The sequence below is a fragment of the Bacillus rossius genome, chromosome 1 (genome assembly GCF_032445375.1).
Source record: "Bacillus rossius redtenbacheri isolate Brsri chromosome 1, Brsri_v3, whole genome shotgun sequence".
NCBI classification, from domain to species: Eukaryota; Metazoa; Arthropoda; class Insecta; order Phasmatodea; family Bacillidae; genus Bacillus; species Bacillus rossius.
In genome coordinates, this window is record NC_086330.1 from 46,805,413 (window position 1) to 46,817,349 (window position 11,937).

The following is an 11,937-nucleotide window of genomic DNA, read 5'->3' on the forward strand; positions in this document are numbered from 1 at the left end:
TGTAGAGTCCAGCAGGACACGATCCTTACCTAGTCATGCGGCGGGTACTCTCTATCGAGGTCCTGGGTTCGAGTCCCTGCTATAGTAGTAGCTCCCAGCGACCCGTGAACGTTCTTGTGATGATGCAGTATGTCCATAAAGGAATGTCCAATTATAAATTTAAATAGTATCAACTGTAAGCGTTGTTGAGTGTTGGTTCAAGGTCCCAATTAAAGAGTAACTCGAAAAGTTTTATGTAAGCAAATGCGTGAGTACTGCTTTGTTGTTTTCTCGCTTGCAGCAACCACCTACACAAAATGGCGACTCCTCCTGATTGAAAAAGCGTTTTGTGTTCTGCAATTTGCTAAGAGTATATCTGTAATTATAGTTCATCTTGCGTTTCGTTTAAAGTTTAATTGTGATCCCCCATGTAGCTAAAAAAAAATACACCGATGGCATAGGCAATTCGAGATGACAGAGCTCTTTTTGTTGCCCTCCGCGTTCACCTGACACAAATCCATGAGTATTTTTCCTTTTGGGGCTTTATAAAAGATCCTGTCTACGTTCCGTCGCTACCTAATAATTTGCCAGAGTTCAGACACACAATTATTGAAGAGGCTATTACTTCCATTACTTGTTAACCAAAGTGTGGGAAATATTAGACTTTATGGTGGATGTGTGCACATGTTGCACAGGTGCACATACTGAACATGTGTAAGCAAAACTAAGTTTTTTACCTTAAATTTTAAGTATGATTGGTTGTAAATATTCTAGATTAGCTTGTTATAACAACCATTGAAACTGGGACATTATTTTATGGACATCCTGTAGAATAAACGGCATAACTGAAATATGCGAGATCATAAACTCACAACCCATTCCAATCTCGAACCCCTCCCTTCCAGAGGAAACACTGAAGTTAAGCCATTACAAATGGCACAGTTTTAACTGACACCATTACAATTGGAGTCAGAAGCTCTAGCAGTTACACACATTTTATTTAATGCAATTCACTCTGCTTCACGCCTGTAAAAAAAAGGGACAAATATATATATATATATATATATAAATATATATATATATATATATATATATATATATATAGGATTAGAAAAACGTGTTAATATAATACTATAAACAAAACATAATTTTATTTTGCAACTTATTGTTCAAAATAAAGTCGTCCTCATAAAATTTACTTTGTCATGACTCTGGTGTACCATGGGAGACCTATTCACCACAACTGGCCTGACCTGGGTCGTCAATTTAAATTCCCCTTAGTGCCACTTATATGCATTACAAGCTTTTCTTTCTCAAAAATTTCAATATTTTCTGTCTCCTCGTTATCTATTGATAAGCAGTTAAATTTTGTCCCAGCTGCTCCTCATTTAAGTTGTAGCTGAAAAACGAAGCCATGTTAGAGTGGGGTGTTATTTTGCCTGAAGGGCCTAAGGAATGCGCCTCTGTAAATCAGAGTAGCGTAGCTGTATTGACCTCCATTGATAGTAGGATGAACAAAACGGAAATGCTAAAATGTGAAAAAATTAAGAACATCCTGAAATTACTCCAAACTTCTGCTTGGGCTATCGTAAAAATATCACAGGTAACAACACTACTTAGGAACTTCATTAATAAGTCACAGGGCTTCTTACTGTATCTCTAATAAATCTTTACCCAATTTTTGAAGTGATAACGTCTTATAAATCGATGAACGCTGTCTGCACGCACGAAAAAGCTTGACTCATTTTCACGTTCCGCCTGAGCCGAGCGTGCAAGCGAGAGCGCGGAACAAGCGATAGAGAGGCACGATCGGCTTGTGACGCAACTATCTCTCTTCCACTCCATCGGCCGATGCGTCTGAGTAGATGAGAGACAGCGGCAGCACACAACCTACACGTGAACTGTTTTGTCAACTGTTTATAAAGTGAAGTGAAAAGTTAATGTAGTTTCCATTGTTTATTACAACAATTGCGGCAAAAAAGGTAATTAATTCTTGCATTTTAAGAATTTGATTAGCGATATAATCTCATATATTTGTTCTTTGGTTATTAAAAAAAAGTAGCATCGGTCAGCGAGTGCAGTAATAATAGGTTATGTTACAATTTTGACTAAAAAATTATTACTTATCTCATATAAATGATCTTATAAATGTCAACTGCTTTAATTTAGTATTCAATGAAAAAAAATTGTAATTTTCAATTAACTCCTTCTTTGTATTATACAAAATAATGATAATTCAGTGATAATAATTCAATTCAATTCATAGACGTATGCAATTTTTCATCAATGTTTTCTTATGACGTTATCACGTAAAATTATCGTCCGTAAACCGACTTTACAGACAACCCCCTTTTTTTTATAAAATAAATTACAAAATAATGACAAAGCGCAGTTCGCAAAGCGCCTATGAAATAACACCAAAAAGTTTTTTTTTTTTTAAATACTAACTCTAAAAGAATTCATTAAACATCCAGTTATAACCGTTCTCACGAGAATTTTTATTCCTTCGGGGAGTACCATGTCGCAATAGTGTCAAAACTAAATTCCCTTTCGCGGTCTCGGGGCAAATATTAGAATAATGTTAGTCGCGACGCAAAGTCTCTGGTGACCAAAACTAAGTATGCGCAACTTTGGTCCCATCAACAGGTGCAGCAGTTCTGTGAGCACCTACGAAGCAACTTAGTTACAAAACTTAAGCGTAATTTCTACATGTCCAGACAAACGTTCTCGTTCGTCACCCAAAACAAAAATTTATGAGGGAAAAAAAACCAGCAGTTCCGGGGACATGCAGAATTGGGTTCGTGAAATACTGAATCATGCGAGTTCAGTGTGTTAGTCTCTCGTCTCGGACACAGCCGGCACGCTCCAAGGAACCTGCAGGTGTTTGTTACAAGTCCCGCTTATCCTAGCTCTCCCCCCCCCCCCCCCGGGTCAAATGCTCGCGCGAACGGAGTGCGCAGTGCGAGGTGTCTGTGAAGGGCGCGGTTACCTTGCGCGGCACTACTGCAGTAGCGTCATTTATTACGTAAAACCAACTGAAAGTTTCGCCAAATTATCAAGGCTGTTCACACTCAAAATACCCTACAATTTTACAATTCTTGTAGCAAGTAGGCTTTATCGTCGAGACGTGCTGACAAGTTCGCAAAGTTAGAACTACCGCACGGGTAAGTCACGGTCCGTGGCAAAATTCCTAAGGCAGGGAGAAAATCGGCTCCATACACAGACTTGCGCGTGATGCAGAATGTGCGTTAGGGCGGATCATACTTGAAAGTCCGTGGCTCTGGCAGGGCGTACTCCACACGCTGACTCGAACAGGCGGTCGGGGCGTCCAGCACACACAGCAGAAGGTGTAGTCGCCTCCGAGTGGTGGTAGGAACTGCCGCTGTTGCAGCACGCACCTCAGTCCTCCCGCGCCGATGCAACACACCGAAATTTAAGACGAACCAGCCTTAAGGTGGGTCTACACTATATAACAAAAACATGTTATATTTGTAACATGTTATACAACAAGTTACACAACTTGTTTCATAACATGTTACATAACAAGTTAAATAATAAGTTGTATAACAAGTAATACAACTTGTTTCATAACATGTTACATGTTTTTAAATATGTATACCAGTGTGGACAAACGGCCAACAACAACAACAACAATGCCATCATGTGAAGCACTGATTACAGCAGCTGCTTGTGTTATTTTGACTAAACATCGAAATAAGAAACGGAAGTTCTGGGTGCGGCCATCATTACAAGCTAGGAATTGATATAGTGGTACTAACCTGCTAGCAGATCTTAAAAGGGATGATGCATTTATGAGGGGGGAAAATCGATGTGATGGTAGTTTCAAAAATTTCGCAAGAATGACCAGTGCAGATTTTGAATACCTCATCAACCAAATTGGTCATACAATAGGAAGGAAAGACACATCATTTCGGGATGCAATACCTGTAAGAGAGAGACTAGTAGTAACATTAAGGTTTTTAGCAAGTGGAGATTCTTATACGAGTTTAAGTTATTTAAGGGACGTCAACATTCTGGTATTAGAAGAAAACTGGTGTGTAAAATGACTTTAATGATTTTAAATATTCCGGGGTTTTTGTTCTGAAAAGTTCGTAAGTTATATGAGATTCCTTAAGAAAGATACGACCGATCTGTAGTAATATTTCAGGGTAATAGAACTATCTAGTACGGTTTCTGACTTCTTAATACTGGAAATGAGCATCGAATGATCTGCATCTTCATCCTGGGAACACCAGCGCAGTAGTTCCGCGACTGGGAATGCCTCTCGGTGGTTCTGGATGGACTCGAACTGATGATTATTCCGTAGATTTTCTATACGTCGTACTTCTAAGATGGTTCAAATATTAATTCCCGTTTTCTTTTCTCCGTCAAAATTCCAAACAAAACTTTTATTTGCGAGAAATAGTTTTTGTTCGACTGTCTTCGTCCAATACCAGAGTGTTTTACAAAATTTAGTTAGGTATATAGTATTACGCATGAAACTTGAAAATACATTTCTGATTGGCTTAACAAAATATCTAATTACTTGAGCAAAGAAGTTTTATAGATACTGAAAGATATACCTGCAAAATTATTAACTTATGGTTCATAGAGAAAGAAAGACACGTACACTGAGGTGACACTATAAAATATAACACATTAATTTTGTTCCTCCATCTTGTTCTATAAAGTTTCCAAGTTCAACCTTTATAATTGCGCGCACAATAAATATGGTTGCCTTGTTCAAATGAGACTCGTAAGTAGCCAGAGGCGATGTTTTTAAACCAGGGACCGGAAAGTTACTTTTAAAAAGTAACTCAGTTACAGTTACAGATACTCCATTGGAAATGTAACCCTGTTACAACCTTTAGTTACACCACTGAAAATAAACCAGTTACAGTTACAGTTCTGAGAAAAGTAACTGTAAGTTACTTTAACAGTTACTTTGTGAAAAACTAAAAATGTGATACGTAAAAATTAGGGTATGAAGGCCATGGTAACGAAAATTCTGGACTGCTTTCTCGGCTTCTCGCTTCATTAGATTCTGTAATTCCTTTCGCGCATGTGCACAGGTAGGTTAATTAATTAAACAGCACAGCAGTAAACCCGCATACCGCAAATATTAAATAAATGACAATAAAAATACGAGTACAGGCTAGCCAACAGCAGTTTTACAAGTACAAGCAATACCATCGCAAATAATATGCTCGTCGGGATTTTCGTTCTGGGATTGAAAAAATCAACAAATCGTTGTTCGTTCAATAAGAAATACATTTTAAAAATGTAACGCAAGAAGTAACGACAATTATCGTTACTTTAAGGCAGAAAAATGTAATTCAGTTACAGTTACAGTTACTGAAAACTTAATATATTGAGTTACCACGATCGTTACCATAAAAAGTAACTGTTACAAATAACGTCGTTACTAGTAGCGCGTTACTTCCAGTCCCTGTTTTAAACATGTATACCAGTGTGGACAAACGGCCAACATGTTATACAACAAGTTATTTAACTTCCTTTGATCTTTACCGACACTGCATGGGAAACATATAACTTGTTTTATAACACTTATTTTGTTATAAAACATGGTGTTATATAACATTTTTCTTCATGTTTTCATAACAAGTTATATAACTTTGTTGTATAACTTGTAATATAATTTTCATTCTTTTAATTTTGTAACATGTTGTATAACTTTGTAATATAACATTTTATAACTTGTTTTGTTATACAGTGTAGACCCACCTTTATAGTCTAAGCACACCTGTAACATGTGACGAATTAGTTACTACTGTTAGGCTATCAAGACTTTTACTTATTTGGTTTAATGAACTTCATTATTGTATTTAATTGCCAGAAATTAAGAGTATAAAACAATTCTCTAAATAAATATTACTTGTTAAATCATAATTTTAGGAATAACAAATGCAGAGCCTACTTAAAACTCAGATTGGGAGTGAGAGCTGTAAGCAAGGTCTGTTTCCTATTAACAATACCTAATGATGCGCCCTTCACTGAAGCAGCCTTTATCAAAGGATTATTTAATACGAAGACTTCATTTAGTAAGATACCCATTATTTAAAGATGTCCAAATTCCAACGACGCTAAAACAATCTGATGTGTCAAAAATTAAATTATTTTTTATTGGTGGTCATTTAGTTATCTATTTCAAAGCAATTTTTAATTTGTGCGTTTTCATGTTGATCAAATCACAATAATAAATCCCCAGAGATAAGGTAGGTGACCCATATTTCGTACCCCAGTCGTATTTTGACCCCTACGAGCTCTCCGGAGTATGTTCTTGTTCTAAAGTTTGGATGTTTACTTCACAACTATTCATACATAATAATATATTTCACAGAAAGAAAACAAAAGTATATTCACGTTGAAAAAAAATAAAATGTTGCAGTCGAAAAAAATTTAATTTGTGAAAAAGTGTTCTTTATTTCGTCCATTTTATTTAAAAAATAAATAAAATAAATAACGCAATCTACACGTATTGTTCCTAAAAAAAACTTAAAAATATTTATTTTTTCTTAAAAAATAATTTTTGACGTGACGTCTAATAAATCGATGAACGCCGGCTGCACGCACGAAAAAGTGTCCCGTTACGCCTATTGTTCCGTTACGCTGTGTCCCGTTACGCTCATTGTACGCTTGCGCCGCATCTATCTTTCTTCCACTCGATGGCCTATGCGTCCGAGGAGAAGAAATACAGCGGCAGCACACAACTTACAACTACACGTGAAATGTTTCGTCAACTGGTTATAAAGTGAAGTGAAAAGTTAATGTGGTTTTCATTGCTTATTACAACAATAATTTCGGCAATAAAGGTTAATTATTCTTGCATTTTAAAAATCTTATTACTAGTATAATTTCAAGTATTTATTCTTTTATTATTAAAATAAAAATTATTCAATTTTATTTATAAAAGTATGCAATCATTTCATCAATGTTTTGTTATAACGTTTTCACGTTAAACTATCTTTACTTTACAGACAACCAATTTTTTTCTCTTTTTGTGGATTAATTTTATATAATTTTAGCTAAGCGAAAGTCTACCGCTCATTATTTTTAAACTACTTGAAAGTAGTATTATTTAGGTGTAAATCAGCTGACATTTTATCTTGTGCAAAAATAACTATTTTGAAACATTAATTTCAGAAAGTTTAAAAACTGTTTTTTAGCCTTGTTTCAGAACGTAATATTTTTTTGCCATGTTTTGTTGTTTCGTTCATTTTATTTTAGTGTTTTTTATTTATTCCTCTGCACTCCGTAATTATTATTTTTTTGTTCTGTAAGGTATATATTTGCATATAGTGTTTGTCAGTATTGGTTTGCAAATGTCCTATATGCTTCCCAAATCACCCGCCAAAAGCAAGCATGTGTAAATGGACTGCAGTGAACGTGTGTTAACATAATGTCAGTGTTAATAAGACTGCAAGTATCCGCTCTACCACTCTGATTCTGGGGTAGAGCGCCTGCCTTGTGACTTGTAGGACCCGGGTTCACGACCCGGCTCCTCCAAGGTGGACTGCCCAAATAAAATGGTGGCATTTTCTCTGGTAGGAATACAATCCCTTGTAACAAGTCAGGCTACCAAAGAAACGGTGGGTGGAACAGAAAAAAACCTTCCAGGTGGCTTCCAAATGAGGTGCCCGTTACTTTTCTTGGGCTCCCCATGCGGTGGCCATTCCGGGGGTTTCTCCGGGGGAACGGAGTTTTGCAAAAAAAAAAAAAAATTATCTTCTTGTTTAAATTGAACGGTTTACAAATAATTTCGAACTCACAAAAAAAATTTACAGTGTATTTAATATTATCGCCGCAACTGTCTCGTAGTTTTTTCATCCTATTACGTTCGTCTGTGTTGTCATCTTTAGTTACTAAACCCTTAATTGTTTTTTTCCAAAGATTTTAAAATTCTTGTTATCAGTTATTCAACCAATGGTTTTTTTTAACGTGAATACTTATTATAATTTGGGATGCCAGTTTGATTTGAGTAGGGTGTTTACGCAAGTTTCCTGAATGTTAAACTCCGTGTGATTCAACCATTTTGAAAGCAGATAAAGGACATACGCTTTAACAAATAAGATAAATTTTGTGCAAAATGATTGTGAACAATTTACACGAAATTATACGAAGAATTTTTTTTTTAACTTTCCTTTTACACACACACATGTTAGTATTTCAAAGAAGTACTACCTATTGGAGTATTGGAGCGACTTCCGGAAAATATATCCATATACCCCAAAACCATCATCAAATCAAAATTTTATATATATATGGTTAAAAATAAATTCCTTATAATTTCCGTAGTATCGAATTACCTTAAACCGTTGTACAAATTTTTTATAGGACCACATATTATTGCAAGAGATGAAAAATATTTTTCAAATGACAAAATTAATTGCATAATGTGAAATACGTTAAGATATTCAGTGCTGGATGCATCGAGTTAAAAACGTACACAATATTTTCGCTGCATGGAATATGATAAATCATTTTATATATAATAGCGATCATACAGGATGTTATGTACAGTAAGTTCTTAAAATGTTCCAGGAATTTATAGGAGTTTTCAAAAAAATTCAAATGAAATAAATTAATATTCCTCGTTGCAAGAAACATTCGAGCATCGTTTATCACCAACTATACAGACTGTCCATAAAAGAATGTTTCAGTTATAAATTTTCATAGTATCTACTGTAAGCGTTATATTTTGTTGGTTCAAGGTCGCAATTAAAGATTAACAAACAGTTTCAGGTAAGCGCATGCGCCACCCACTCAAAATGGCGACTTCTGAGTGTAAGCGTTTTGTGTTCTGCAATGAAGCTAAGAGTGAATCTCTAATTTAAGTTAAACTTGCGTTTCGTTTAAAGTGATCCCACATGTTGCAAAAAAAAAAAAAACGCCGATGGTATAGGCCATTTGGATTGGTCGTAAATGTCGACACGATAAGAGCTCTTTTTTTCCGCTGGCCTCCACGATTTTTTTTTGCAAAAATTTGGACACGTAGCACAATAAAGTTTTTTTTTTGTTCTGGGACCCACAGCATAGTTCATGGTACCAGATAACACACTTCGTACAGCGAAACCATTTCTCACCATGTTTATCCAAATAATTTTTTTTTCTACAAATAGGACATTCAGCATCACCACTATCACTATCTTCATCATCAGTTGACACATACTCAATATCTACACTACTGTCACTGTCACTGGAAACAGCTTTGACAGATTTTCGTTTTTTTATTATGGTAGTTGATTTTTATGGAGCCGCGTGTCGTTTTCTGCACACCTTGTTTCGTTTTGCTACAGCAACTTCAACACTTCGTTTGTGCAGAACCACGTCTTGTAGATGTCGATGGCTGGATCACGGGAATAGTTTTGATGTTTTGAGGGCTGACTACAGGAGATGGCTGGGAGCTTTTAGCAACTTCAACTACATTGATTTGTTGAGCGTGAGCCAAAAAATCCAATTCACTGAACATGTTAGCATTATAAGGTACGATGCCAGTTTTGCGAAAACCATTGAGTGAAGTTTCCATTGTTGCTGCTCTTACGTATGCTTGAGAAAACAGCCTAGTAAGCTGCAGATTAGTGACAACATGACCAGGGTTGCTACTTAGCCAATTCTCAATTGCCTGAGAATAAAATGTTTTAAAGGGAAACATAAAAGCAACATTGAGAGGCTGGAGTTTGGCTGTAGAATGCGGTGGTAAGCTGACAATGGAAACCCCATTTTCACGAGCACAATCAATCACATTTATGTTCCGCGTGTGGGAGTAGTGTTCGTCTTATATTAAAACAGGATCTTCAAGCGACGGTTTAACTGTAGATACAAAATGCTGGAACCATTTGAAAAAAAGATCGCCCGTGATCCACCCAGTTTCGTGAACAGCCCCAATAGTTCCCGGGGGCCCATCTAAAAGTTCTGCTTTCATAATTTTTCTTGGAAAAATCATCATTGGAGGGATGTATTGGCCTGCTGCCAACATACACACCACCACAGTCACCAATGACCCCCTTTCAGCAGAAGACATTTTATGAACTTCTCTTTTCCCTTTTATTGCGACGACTTTTTGACTCTTGTGCTGAACAATAGAAATCCCTGTTTCGTTAACATTGTATATATTTAGAGGGTTGTGCTTTACTTTTGAAAGTTCTGGCACTAGTTCTGAGAAAAACTTGCTTACATTTTCTTGACTGAACCCATTTATTCTGGCAAGAGATAATGGCTGCGGTTTCCTTAGCGATAACTGGGGATGTTGTTTCAGGAACAGACGGAACCATTTGCGACCAGCACATATTTTTTCAACTGAAAAAGGATGTTGAATATTGTTGCGTATCGCAAGTTGAAACGCCATGCGACGAATGTCTTTTACAGTTAGGCCATAGTAATGGCTTTCCATGGTCGTGCAGTAATCCACTAATTCTTTCTCCAATGTTTCAGGCAAAATTGGTTTTCTGCCTATTTTTGTACACACTAATTCTTGTGGTGAAAGGTCACTCCCTCTTTTAACATAGTCTTTCAATGTTGCGCAAAGAACGTTGAAAGTCTTGCTCGCAAATTTGTAAGCCATTTCTTTGGATTTAACTGCACATATGGCTCTCGGCACAGCATCTTTGTCCCACATCTTGCGTTTCGCCATATTCTAAAAAACAGAAAATAAATTATATCATAAGTTAAGCCATGACCTTTATTAATAAACATAAGTTCCCAATTTCGTCCAGGGGAACTCAAAAGGGACGAAATTAGGAGCAGTCTCTCCTTGACACTGGAAGCCGTTTCAGATGCATAAAAAAACTGCTGGTGCCTAAGCAATATTTATCAGTCAAAGCTTAAAACTCAGTGATTTACATAGATTTCAAATAATATTTATACATACTTTGGAAGTAAAATGTTACAAAAGCAGATGTACTAAAGAACTTACCGCATCAGAAAACACAAAAACGTTGTCAACTACCAAACTGCCATTACAAAACTATATGCACTCTAGCGGAATACTAAGAAGCACCACACGCTGTCGCCAGGTTGCAGCAACTAACAGGCGAACTGCACGAGGGGACGAAATTGAGCACGAGGACGGAATATGGTACCCCTACCTTAATTTGGACAGCAGTTAGTTTTTTGCACTACCGACTATAATCTCATTTGTACTTACTAAAGAGAGCGTTAAAAATGTTTCAAAGGTCACGAGGATGCGATTTGTCCTCACACGAAAAGCTACTTCGGCGAATCTTCAAGGATCATTGCAACTTTTAGAAAAGTAAACAAAAATGGCTGGTATTCTTGTAGACTTTAAGGTGAACTTTCAAGAATTCTTTACACTTAAGGTTTCTTATAAAAGTATTCAGAAACAGCTATTGTGTTAACAAACAAACATGCAGGTGATTTTATAAAACAAATCCAAAAGCAAATTTTAACAGTTTTACAAAAAAAAATAATAGTTTTATAAACTATACGCACCTCTTGGCACCACTAACTTGGACCTTCACCCACGATGTAAACTTGTCTTGTCACTAACTTGTTTTCTGACTCGAATAAAACTAGCTGCCATCACATTACGTATCTAGAGATACAGTAACAATGCAAGACACATGTCTCTTAGTTGCTCTATGGTGTAGCCTTTTACTAAATGTGTCATCACGGGTTTGGTGTATGTATGGCTGTGTGTTAATAAATGTTTTGTTTGGTTCGTAAGCCAGCTACCTCCTAACTTACCTGAGGTTATAAAATCAGGTGTGTTAACAAAATTTTGTAATATTAGTTTCCCTGTAGCTATATAAGCAGTGTGAATGCATTTTATACAATATTACATGTTTTCCTTCAGTTTGTAATATTCTTAATATTTTTAGTGGTAACAATTTTTACTTATATTTCACAAAAATCATATGTAGGAAAAACATATCTTTTACATTTATTTTAAATGCTTTTTTGTTCAAAAATTGATCGCTA